This window comes from Rhinatrema bivittatum, chromosome 1 (assembly GCF_901001135.1).
Source record: "Rhinatrema bivittatum chromosome 1, aRhiBiv1.1, whole genome shotgun sequence".
In the NCBI taxonomy this organism is placed as follows: domain Eukaryota; kingdom Metazoa; phylum Chordata; class Amphibia; order Gymnophiona; family Rhinatrematidae; genus Rhinatrema; species Rhinatrema bivittatum.
In genome coordinates this window covers 216,067,448-216,079,905 of record NC_042615.1, presented here as the reverse complement: position 1 = coordinate 216,079,905, position 12,458 = coordinate 216,067,448, and the positions used below count along the sequence as shown (strand labels likewise).

Below are 12,458 nucleotides of genomic sequence, written 5' to 3'. Positions count from 1 at the left end.
TTCTGCTTGCTTTTTTGACTGCCGCCACAGACTTTGCTGAGGATTTCAAAAGTATTGTCCATGATATCCATATCATTTTTGCTAATATGGAAGCTAATATCATGTAACTACAATATGGGTTAATTTCCTCATTTGCATCACTTTGCACTTGTCCACATTAAATTTCATTTGCCATTTGAATGTCCAGTCTCTCAAAATCTTCTTGCAATTTTTCACAATCCACTAGTGATTTCATAATCCGCTTGGAATCATTTTGTGTCATCTGCAAATCTGATCACCACACTCATTGTTCCATTTTCCAGATCATTTTAAATATTTTAAAAAGCACCAGTATTAGTACATAAAGTTTGCCATACTGGGTCAGACCAAAGGTCCATAAAACCCAGTATCCTGTTTCCAATAGTGGCCAAGCCAGGTCACAAGTACCTGGCAGGATCCCAAGGGGTAGACAGATTCCATGCTGCTTATCCCAGGGATAATAAGTAGATTTCTGCAACTCCACCTTAATAATGGTTTATGAACTTTTCCTCCAGGAACATGTCCAAACCTTTTGCAAACATGGCTACAGTTTCTACAGAATCTCCTGCAGGATCTTTATCCTGTTGGACTTTATGCCATCTCTAACATAAAGTGCCATCCACTCAACCTATCATTGCAAAATAATTTGTATCCTGGCATAATACTATCCCATTGGTTATCCTCCTTTTATCAGGTTTCTGAGATGCCAATTAAGTCTACCTTTTCCTTCAGTGCTAACTCTCCCATCTTACTTTTTAGACTTCTGGTGCTAGTATGCAGACATTTCAAGTATGTTTTTGTATTTGCATATATAACTTTCTTAGCAATTGACAGGGATAATTTGGAATTATTTTACTCAATCTGTTCTTTATTTATAGGCACATGGGATACTTTTGCTTTTACTGTAACCTCTATCAACTCCCCCCCTCCCCCCCACACTGTATAGTTTAAAACTGCTTTATCTCCTTTGTAAAGGTTAGTGCATGCAGCCTGGTTCCACTTGGGTTAAAGTGGAGCCCATCCTTTTGGAATAGGCTCTCTCTTCCCCAAAATGTAACTCAGTTCCTAACAAAACTATAGCCCATTATGTCATTCACACATTGAGACTACAGAGCTCTTCCTGCTTCTAGGGGTCTTATGAATGGAACAGGGAATATTTCAGACTATGCTACCTTGGAGATTCTGTGTGTTTCAACTTTCTACCTAAAAGCCTAAATTTGTCTTCCAGAACCTCCCTCCCACACTTTCCTATGTTGTTGGTGCCCACATTTCCCAGGACAGTTGGCTCCTCCCTAGGACTTTCTAAAATCCTGTCTAAGTGATGTGCGAGATCCACCATCTTTTTGCCAAGCAGGCAAGTTACCAAGTGATCCTCATGTCCACCAGTTACCCAGCTATCTACATACCTAATGACTGAATCATCAACTATGATGGCCGAACTAACCCTTCCCGTCTGGGCATAACCCCTTAGAGACCCATCCTCATGCGAGAGGCTGTATTATCTGGAGAGCAGGTGCTAACTAAAATCACTTTCTGCTACACAAACTTAATGCGTTCCATTCAGGTGACCTTGTTCCTCCAAGGCAGCATACCAGCTGCCAGATTGAAGTTAAGACTTGGCTACTCTGTCCCTGAAGTTTTCTTTATATACCTCTCTGTATCCCTCCGTTCACCCAGGTCTGCCACTCTAGCCTCCAGAGATCGGACTCACTCTATGAGAGTCATGAGCTCTTTGCACTAGGTGTGTACATACAACTTCTTACCAACTGGTAGATACATGTGGCACTCGGTGCAAAAAACCAGAAGGTCCCTATTTCACTGCTGGCCTGTTTGTATCTTAATATTGTTATGTTCTTAGTTAATTAGATTGCTAAGGAAGTAGAAATATGTAAATGAAAGACTATTAAATTTATATGGTGTGTTTAGTGTTAATTTGACAAAGGCCTGTAAAGGGACAATAATGAATCTAGGTAAATCACTGACTTATGGTGTGAGGGATTAGAGTCTATAAAACAAAGAATCTGCTTAAGGATGGGTGGAAGAGAAAGGTAGACACTTAAAACTATCTACCTTTCTTGTCTTTTTATCAAGCAAACACATTTAAAACTGCTTGATAAAAAGACAGGAAAGGTAGATAGCTTTAAGTGTGTTTGCCTAATGAAGAGACAGGAAAGATAAGTAAACATATAAAACTACCTACCTTTCCTGTCTTTTCATCAGGCGAACACTAAAAATTACCTACCTTTCCTGTCTTTTATCAAGCAAACACACTTAAAACTACCCACTTTTCTTTTTAATGAAGCACACAAACTAAAGATTAATTTACCCCACAATTGCTCCAAAATTTTAAGTCCCAATATTACCTAGTAAAATGATTCCCACTGATATTCAGCCATCAGCAAAATCTTCTGCTCTCAATGCTCCCTCGAAATTGAGGGTTACCGAGCTATTCCCCTACTATTTGTCTGACATCCATCAATAAAATCAAGATATACAAAGTATCATTCATAGTAGGGTGGCAGAGTCCTTCACATTGTGTCCTGGCTCCCATGAGCTTACCTTGGTCCTGGACCATACAGTGCAACCCAGAGATATTCGATAAGTGCTGGACTGGTAGCATCTGTGTTCCAGATATTACAGCAAAAGGACTGCTGGACTCTTTCATTCCCACCTTTGAGCAGACAGATGCCAAACGGGGACTATCTCAGTCTACACTCAGCTCTTGACTTGTGCTGCTGGAGGGTTGTGTTTTCTAAAGGAAAACCTAGCAGCTGAAGGGTTAACAGCACTTGAAAACCAAGAAGAGAAACCCTCTGATATCAGGTTGAGCCTGAAGACATTGACTGCCTTGTGCAGCCAATGAAAGTCCCCTGAATCAGGAGGGAGACAGCAGTGTGTGTGCCCCCATCTGTCAGAGGAGGAAAAAGACTAAAACTGGCTCTAGGATTGTTTTTCCTGGGCATTGAGTTTTCAGCTGTTAGCCTGAGCCTGGAGCTGGAGAGGGGAAAACAGCAGCTTGGAAACTACTGCTCAGTTTCCTTAGCCTTTCTTTGGACCACTCTCTCTCTCGCTCTCTCTCCAACCACTTTTTTTCTTCCCCCAAACAACCAGCCCAACTCCCCTAGGCTTCTTTTCTTTTTTTTACCAAAGCACTGGTTGCAATAAAACCAGTGCCCAGGCTTTTTTTTCCCTTCAAGAACCTTTTAATTTTTTTCTCCCTTCATAACATATACGTTTAACAGCTTATCCAGTGGCTGTAGCTCACTTCCACCCTCCCCTGTTTTCCCCTTTCCAAAACATCGTGAATTTTTTTCTTTTTCCTTACATTGCCTTTTTTCTGCACCCCTTAACCATGCCCAAGGCAAAGGTCTACCAAGGACAAAAAAGATGGGCCGGACCGTTCCACCTTCCCCACGGTGATGCAAGCCCTGATAGCCTCAGGATAGGTGAGGCTCAGTGCCCCAGCAGGAGGGGACCACACTAGCCAAGACATAGAGCCACACACCCACTAGTCACAAACCATCCAATTGTAGTTTCTCTCTGCCTCCCCCCCTCCCCATTTTTGGCGGGGGAGGGAGAGGCAACTGAACATCTACAGCGCCCAGAAGGAAGCAAGAATCTTGGCTGGCATCATCCAGGGAAAGCTCATGCCCCAACTCTACATGATAATACACAGTAGACCTGGAGCTCGGAGTGGTCTAGCGGAAGTGGCGATACAGCCTACTGCACCCCAGCAAAATCTGGCACTCACCCAACAAAGCCTGGGAGAGCTCATTGCCACCGGTGCACCCCCTCCTGTGAGTTCTCTCCAGCCCACTTCAGCCCAGCCAAATAAGGCGTCGGGCAACATTGGGAAGCCCTCGATCGGGGCCCCACCCATGCAAGGAGGAGCCCTGGAGCCCAAGGCCAAATGCAAGAAATAACTAATCGCCAGCCAATTGTAAGCTCGGAGGAAAAAAAATGTCTCCGAGGAATGAAAAAGTGCAACAACTGCACCCAGCCAATTCCAAACCCACACATGTGCCAGTGGCGGCCAGTGCCACACTGTGCCCAAACCACAGTCTGGCAGTGAAACTCCTGGAACGGCCCAAGTCAGAGGCACGGAGTCTGTTGCCCGATGCTCCCGGGAGAGGAGCCGCAGGATTAATGCACTGCCATGGCCAAACTGGCGGGGGTTCAAAACATAGTGGCATGTGGAAAAATGTTCGGCAAAGCGGTGATATTTTTATCGTCTCTCGCCGCTACCCACCAGGCACTCGTGGAAGGGCTGGAGATGAAAGGGCTCTTCCACTCTCTTGAACCCCTGGACGGCATTGGTGCTAGTGTCATCTTCTCCAACGTCCCCCTTCCTGTCCCCGCAATCCTTGCAAATGCACCTTCATGCCCTGGGAGAGCTGAGATCACCGTTTTCGACTGGACAGCCCAGTTTTCCAGCCCGTTGTACAGTGACCGGTTACAAGAGTAACTGGACACTGTAAACCCTGGTTAGGCAAGGCCAGGGCCCAATCGGTGGTGGCAGCCTGGCAGCGCTCCAATCACCTGCTTGTTTTCGGGGCCCGTTTTGACTCTCCTCCTCCTCCCCCGCTCCCATAGCTGTGCTGCACTTGTTGCTAATTTGCACTGTCCTCCTGGGAGTCACAGTGGAAGAGAAGAGTCGAACCAAGCCCCAAAGACAGGCAGGCAGAATCTGATTTGAAAGGGAAAAGGGGGGGGGGGGTAGCTGCAGATGGCCAGTCTCCCCCCCCCCCCCCCCGAGTCTTGTCTTGGTCCATGGAAAAGTTGGCAACCCTACAGGCAGCTGACGCACAGCCACAGAAGGAGATGTGGGAGGGAGAGGCGTGCAGAATCTTTGCCTGCACGCCGAAGTTGAATCCTTAGCTACCTTTCTCTCCCTCTACTTCCTGCAGCTCAATCAGTCCTGCTGTCCCACCGCTGCTGTTGTCCCTTCCCCTTCCTGGCCGGGGCTTGCACAGCCCGCCACCACAGCTGCCTCTTCAATACCCAGGACTCAGCCTATCAGAACTGCAGCCTCTTTTTCCCCGCCTCACAGTGGCTGTCTGTGACGTGGCTCTGCCAGTGGCTGCCTCTCTGCCACAGAGCAGGCGTTAATTTCTGAGCAGCCCAAAAGGTTGTACAGAAAAGCAGAAAATACTGCTTTTCCGTACATCCTCTGACGTAATATCATGGCGATATTAAGTCGGAGGAACCAAAAAGTTTAAAAGAGTTAAAAAAAAATATATTATTTTTTTTAAAGTGCGGGTGGTCAGGTTAGGGAAACTCAGTTAACCAGCATCCGTTTTCCTAACCCGGTGACAGCCGACCTCTCCTGGGCGCTCGCTGCCAAGGAGGAGCTAAGGGCACGCAGTTGTCCTTAGCGCCTCCTTGGCAGCGTGACCCCCTCATTTAAATATTGCATCGCGCTTTTGTTCTACTTTCTCTGCTGGCACTCCTCCTCCTCTTCCGTCCCATGGCTGGCCGTTTTCTCTTTATCCTTACCGCTGCTGTGGCAGCCAGAGCCAGACAGTCCAGCCAGGTAAACAACCATTGTTTGTCAGGAAATAAAAATAAAACTCCAAACAGAAACCATCTTAACTGGCCCCTTAGCAGGTTGGAATTACTTGGTGTTAAACAGAAATGCAGTGCACTGTGGTGACCCGCCCCCCCCCCCCCCCCCCCCCCCAGCATCTCCTCCTTTCTCCTCTCCCTGCTCAGCATCCCCAGTCCTGAGCCCGGTCTCCCCACTTCTCTGGCTAGTCTCCCCCTTGCTTTCCTGAGACCTGTTGCTGAGCTGGGCTGCTCCGGCAGATCCAGGGAGCATGGCCGGTCATGGGCGGGTGCCTCCCTGGGTGACATGACCGGCCAGCTGAGTCAGCAGCTGCATTGGGCCTAAGGAGGGCTCATGCCATTACAGTGATGGCACACCCAGCCCCCTGATGAGGCGCATCGACGGCCCCCTCCCAGACTTGCAAGTTGTACCCTGTGCAGTTGCCCACCCTTTCTGACAATCCTGGCTCCCTCTCTTTTCCCCCTCCCTGCCCATCGTCCCTTTGACCCTCTGAGAGCATGTGTGAGAAAGGGTGGGTGTGTGTGTTGGTGGAAGGAGGATATGTGAGGGGGGCATGTGTAAGTGAGAGACAGCGTGTGTGAATGTGTGAGAAAGCAGCATGTTTATGACAGAGAGGGAATGTGAGAGAGTTAATGAGTGTGTATACAAGTGTGAGGAAAAACTTTGTGTGAACTCCCCCCTCCCACTAATCCAGAACAATCTCATGGTGACTGGAAATCAAAAGTTCCCAGGTATGGAGAGCAGGGGATTTTTTTAAAATCCTTATTTTTAATTATCTGGTATTAGTTGATGTGTTGGCTGTTTTGAAAAATAATATGAGTGTTTGGGAAACTTTAAAACAGCTATTTTGAAATATTTATTATTTTTATTTAGATCATTTTACGGTTATGTTTTTCTATTTCTTGGTTTTATTGTAGTATTATGAGGAGTGGTGAGGTTTCTGTTTTTACAGTTGTTGCACTACATACAGTCTAGCTTTTGCAGTTTCTAGTTTAGTTTTTGTCTGTATGTTTGTATTTATACTTTATGGTCTCTTTATTCTGTATTTGGTAAGGGTCTGTCTATGTTCTGCGTGACTGAGGTGAGGTATTCTTGTTAGCGTGTAATTCCTGCCCCATGGAGCTCAGCTGAGAAATAGGGAGCAGCTGAGTGTCAGGAGCCACCCTTCATTGCCCTGAGAGGCTGGAAGGTAGTTCACAGGCAGGATTTGCAATCTATGCAAATTTATTAAAATGTATGGAAATGAGCATGTACCTTTCCCCCCCCCCCCCCCCAAGTCATTGAGTGTCCATTTGTGGTCTATGGAAACGTTGCCAATGCTAGTGTCAATGCAAGAGATGCATCCAGCCTTTCTGTTCAATAAATTAGCAGCCCAGCAGGGAGGGAAGATACAATTCCAGAACAGAGAAGCTGCTGTCATTTAAGAATGTCTTTTGAGCTGAAAATTCCCTTTGATCATGACTCCCAAGGATGCATTGGGGCATACATGGGATTCTGGGGTGGCCCAGCAGTTCTTGGGCCAGGCAAGTGAGAGATTGTTGGGGGAGTCAGGGGAGATATGAAAAACCCACAATGGAGTAGCTCCTGGTAAAGTAATTTAAACTACTTGTTTCAGGCAGGAGTGGTACTGGGCTGCTCTGTCATGTCTTGTGCTAGGGTAGTTTTGTAAGGTTTTGGTGTCCAGAAAAGTCCCTGAAATAGCACACCAGATATGACAGGGATCTAGTCCTGATGTTGCCTTATAAAGCACTGTGATCAATTATTAGTCTTTCCAAACAGCACTGGCCTTCCTCGTGGTCTTTTAGAGGTGAGAAAGCTAGTGGAGGGCTACCATTAAGGAGGTAAATTTACCAGCCCTAGGATTTCTGGGCAGCACTGTTGTTTTGAAAAGCAATTTGAATTTAATACAGGTGGCTGGCACATGTGCCATATTATGGGAAAGCTGGACAGTGATAACACTGGAGAGGATGAACAGTTTTAAATCTGGGACCATTTGCTATCATGTCAGAAGTGTGTTGATCTCTCTGAGAAGAAAAAACCTTGTGGACACAGTTCAGATGCAGAGACGTGTGGAGCTTGCTGTTGGAAAGGTTGCTTTCAGGAGTTTGCAGCACAGAGGGATCATTATGGGACACTGATATGTGTTTGGTGAGAGCATGAAAAGAATGTTTTAAAAATCTGGAATAAGGTAAAGTGAAAACTTAAGGTTAAAGCATTGAAGAGTGACAGTTAAAAGTATAAGAATTGCTGGGAATGTGGATTTTTGGTAGAGATGTCCATTGTTTTGTAGGTTTGTTTCAGGCGTCATTTTTTGGGGAAACTCGGGATACTTTGTTTTCCCCGCGGTTTGGGGTTTTTTTTTTTCCATGGGCCCCTTATTTTCGGGTTAGTGCGCGCTAACGTTTTAATGCTAGTGCGCACGAACGGGAAATTGTCTAATTTGTAAATTGTCTAATTCAGCAAAAACGAATGCACATCTCTAATTTTTAGATCCAGCATAGACAAGCACAAGAGAAAAACTGTATATAAATGTGACTGCTATTTACAAACTATAAGAGCTGGAAGTGAGAATCAATCTGACAATTTTCTACCTGAAAGAGGTTAACTAATTTGCTGATACCAGGATCAAGTGAATGAGTGAGAGGGTACCAAACTGTGTATTCAGTCCACTTAAAGTGAAGACATTTGGGACTCAGATACAGTAACATTTCTCCTCAGAGTCACCGCATAAACTGAGACATTGCTACCCAGTGCTCTAAATTTAAGACTTTATTCATTGCATAAGCAGCACTGCAGCTCTGGTACTGAGAGACCTGTGAAAGTGCCCATGATATTGGAGCTGGATGTAAAGGAATAAGAGACTGCGATTTGTTTATTTTCAAGATCCTCACACTGATCCAGTTTTGCTGATCCTTCCGCATCAAGTAGATAGGGCTTGCTGCAATTATTTTTTATTTTCTCCCTAAGATAAGCAAGTTCAGTTAGATAGCTAAGACACACACTGAGCAAGATATTAGCACTTGCGGGAGATTGCAGTGATAGTGTGGCCAGTTACACTCTGTTATTTTATTTAAAGCATAGGGAAGAATTTTCTTTCTTCAGGAGAGGAATAGCATCTGAGGACAGTATGCTCCAATATTACTGAATGCCAGAGAAAGCAAGAGGCAGTGGAGACAAAGGTCACCCTCAGTAGTTTAGGTACACCAGCTTTAACTGCTAGCCAATAGCATCCAAGTCACTGGAAGGAGAAGTCCTTGCTTCTGTTTGTAACAGATAAGTGGGTGCACTCATTGGGACACAAAAACACAAAGCATAGAAAAAGAGAGGAAAAGGATAGACATTGTAGAGAAAGCAAACATATAAATAAACCACAGAAAGAAAGAAGGACAGAGAATACATTACTTACTGTTTCTTGCAGGGCATACTTTCTTTTCATCAGGTGAGCTTGATAACACTGATTTCATCTGGAGGCAAATGAGAAGGAAAACTATAAAGTTATCAAATCCTTGGGTTTACCTGATAGTTCATGTATTCTTGCACATACTGCAGTAAACTGTAAAGAACGGTTATTAAGTGAATAATTTAGATAATAGTTATTTATCTGAAAGAGTTTATTGTACTGTTCTTATTTGATGAGAAGTAAAAATCCTGAGATTTCATATATAACCTATACAATACTTCAGAGCTTATATGATCAGTATTGACAGAATTGCTACTGGTAAATTGTTTTTTTGTTATTTCTGTTTAACCTGATTTCTTTTATTTTAAATAATAAATCTTGGTATTCACCAGCGGAAGCTGTCCAACCATTTATTACTGTTTCCCCTTCCAACCTCCAGGAGCATCCCTGGCTAGGTAGGATTTCCCAAACAATCAAAATTATCTGGTCAGGAAGAGGGCAACATGTAGAACCCCTCTGGATTGCAATCATGACTCAAATACCACCCACATACCCCAAAACCACTCGGAACAATTTAGCCACCTTAGCGGAGATTGTCATTATTACACTGATTGCCTCTAGGGGGCACTACATAGTTTTGGCATCATGCAACAGGATAGAATCCAAGTTTTAAAAGAACACAAAAGGTGTTGACTTCCAGAAAATCTTGCATTTTGTATTTTCAAGTAATCTCTGGTCTCAGTGGACAAGAAGAAAATGGAAGTGAAACTTCAGGCCGAGATTGAATCCTTACAGAGGAGGCTGGAGGAGCATCAGGCGAGAGAGAGAGAGAGACAGAACCTACAGAAAGAGGAGCTGAAGGAGGCTCATCCTTCTTTAGAGAGACAACTACAATATATATCCCTAGGCATAAGAGGATTTCTGAATTCTCAGGAAGACCACAAGCTGGAGACTTACTCATAGAAGAGTGAGTACAAAAGCCAAAATTGCTTAAAGGTATTGAGAATACCAGAAATAGAGAAGAAAGATGTCATAATTTTTCACTTAAATGGTCCTGCTAAACAATACATGCCTGAAGATGAAATAAGAACTGTAGAAGACGTATTCCAAATGCTTACTGAAGAATTTGGAAACAAGAGGTTAGTAACACTGACCCTGAGAGACTTTTGTGAAAGAAAACAGCAGAGAAGAGAAAGCATAAGGCATATGTGAGTGCCTACAAGAATGTCTTTCTAAGATCAAGGAAAAAGATGCTTCCTGGATAGTGGATCCAGAAGTTATGCTGCAAGAGCAACTAATAACAGGGCTGTTGGATAACAAATTATGCTGAGAAATGAAACACAAATACAAAGAAAACTCCAGACTTACTTTCAGCAGATTTTTGAGAATGACTCTGGACTGGTCAGAGGAGGAAGAAGTCATAGAATCTTCCTTAGGAAGGGTCATACAAATATTGCCCCAGAGACCAGAAGCAATTGTCAGAGTGGAAAATACCAGAAATGAGAAGGAAGAGGATTCCTTGTTACAAGAAGTTGAAAACCTAACTGAAGAGCTAAAGAGACTGACTGAAAGCAAGCAAAAGTATTCACCTCTCCCTGAGAGGAAGCCAAGAAACTGTTATGACTGAGGTTATCAATTCAAAACAAAAAAAGAGCCAATCAGATTCCCACATAAATAATTCCTGTCCAGCTCCCAAGTTTTTCGCTCCCTGTTTGATGTAACTTTTACCTTCTACATAGTTGTTAATTGGTTTCCCCTGTTCTATTGTAAACCGGTACGATAAGACCGCGTCTTGAGTATCGGTATAGTAAAAGAATTTAAATAAATAAAAATAAATAAATAACATACATAAAAAAAAGGAATCCACAAAAATAGTGAAACTTTCTCGCTTTACCACTCACAGTTGTTATTTTTCAGTAGTTTTTTCTGATCTCTAACTAATAATACAAATGAATAATATGCCAAAAAATTAGTAGTAACCGCATCAGCAAGCCTGACGACGTGCCTTATAGGTTTAAAAGGCCGTCCGGACTACTCAATCATTTGCGGTACTATAAGCATCTTATAAATCTCCAATTTTTGTAAATATTTCTGGGTTTTTTGTTTTTCCAATTGTTTAATAAAAAAATCTTATTACCAAATCTCTTGCATTAGTGGCTCGACATCGGCCGGTGGTTCATGAATCCTGCTTCTTCAGGAGCCAAAACTTTAATAATCAAACTTGTACCCAAAGTCAATCCGTGCTACAGATAATTGCATTTCTTACTGTTTTATGTTCATTTAGTCACAACTCCTACAAAATAATTTCACATTATCAAAACAGTTTTGTTTTCAAAACGAATAAACATTTACTTATCTTTGTGTTGGCAATTAAACAACCTCATCTGGGATGCCATGCGCCCACCATCTTCTCCTCTGGGACAGAGAACGCTCTCCTGTGCCACCAAAGTTTAAATAGCGTCACCTATCAAGTATGCCGTCGTGATGACGTATGCTTACGCATTGTGTCATCAGCTGTCTTAACGATAATCATTAGTGCTACACTTACTTGACCATTGTGCACTCATGTGAAAACGACATTCCAAAAAATTCAGAGAAACATTCAATTCTAATGCTGAATTTAAATCTGCTGAATGCACCATGTTCAACACATGTATCCATCTCTGTCCTGCTCTCAGTAATCTTACATTCCAATCACCTCCTCACCAATGTGGTTTGATCTGTTCCAAAATACATACTCTCAATTCGTCAAAAACATGGATGATGCTATTTAAACTTTGGTGGAACAGTAGGGTGGTCTCTGTCCTGGAGGAGAAGATGGCCGAGGCATGGCATCCCAGATGAGGTTGTTTAATTGCCAATACAAAGATCAATAAATGTCTATTCATTTTGAAAACAAAACTGTTTTGACAATGTGAAATTATTTTGTAGGAGTTGTGACTAAATGAACATAAAACAGTAAGAAATGCAATTATCTGTAGCACGGATCGACTTTGGGTGCAAGTTTGATTATTTAAGTTTTGGTTCCTGAAGAAGCAGGATTCGCGAAACATCGGCCAATGTCGAGCCACTAATGCAAGAGATTTGGTAACAAGATTTTTCATTAAACAATTGGAAAAACAAAAAAACCCAGAAATATTTACAAAAAATTGGAATTTTATAAGATGCTTATGTTACCACAAATGATTGAGTAGTCCGAACGGCCTTTTAAACATATAAGACTCGTCATCAGGCTTGCTGATGCAGTTACTACTAATTATTTGGCATATTATTCGTTTGTATTATTAGTTAGAGATCAGAAAAAATGACTTAAAAATAACGACTGTGAGTGGTAAAGCGAGAAAGTTTCATATTTTTGTGGATATCTTTTTTTTTGTGTATGACTGAGGTTATGCCAGATGCTATGAGTCCATAGGAGCTGATAACTATGCTTGTGCATCTAGAATGCCTGGACTATACCAGAAGCCTAGAGAA

General features: G+C 43.0%; 1 long non-coding RNA gene across 1 annotated transcript in view; it reads right to left on the bottom strand.

The window, feature by feature from the left end:
- LOC115080270 overlaps positions 1 to 4,969 on the bottom strand; it is a 29,154-nt gene extending 24,185 nt beyond the window's left edge. The window contains exon 1 of the long non-coding RNA XR_003853550.1: positions 4,901 to 4,969. This is a non-coding gene — a long non-coding RNA (uncharacterized LOC115080270). The remainder of the gene's footprint in view (positions 1 to 4,900) is intronic.
- Positions 4,970 to 12,458: the final 7,489 nt, after the last annotated feature.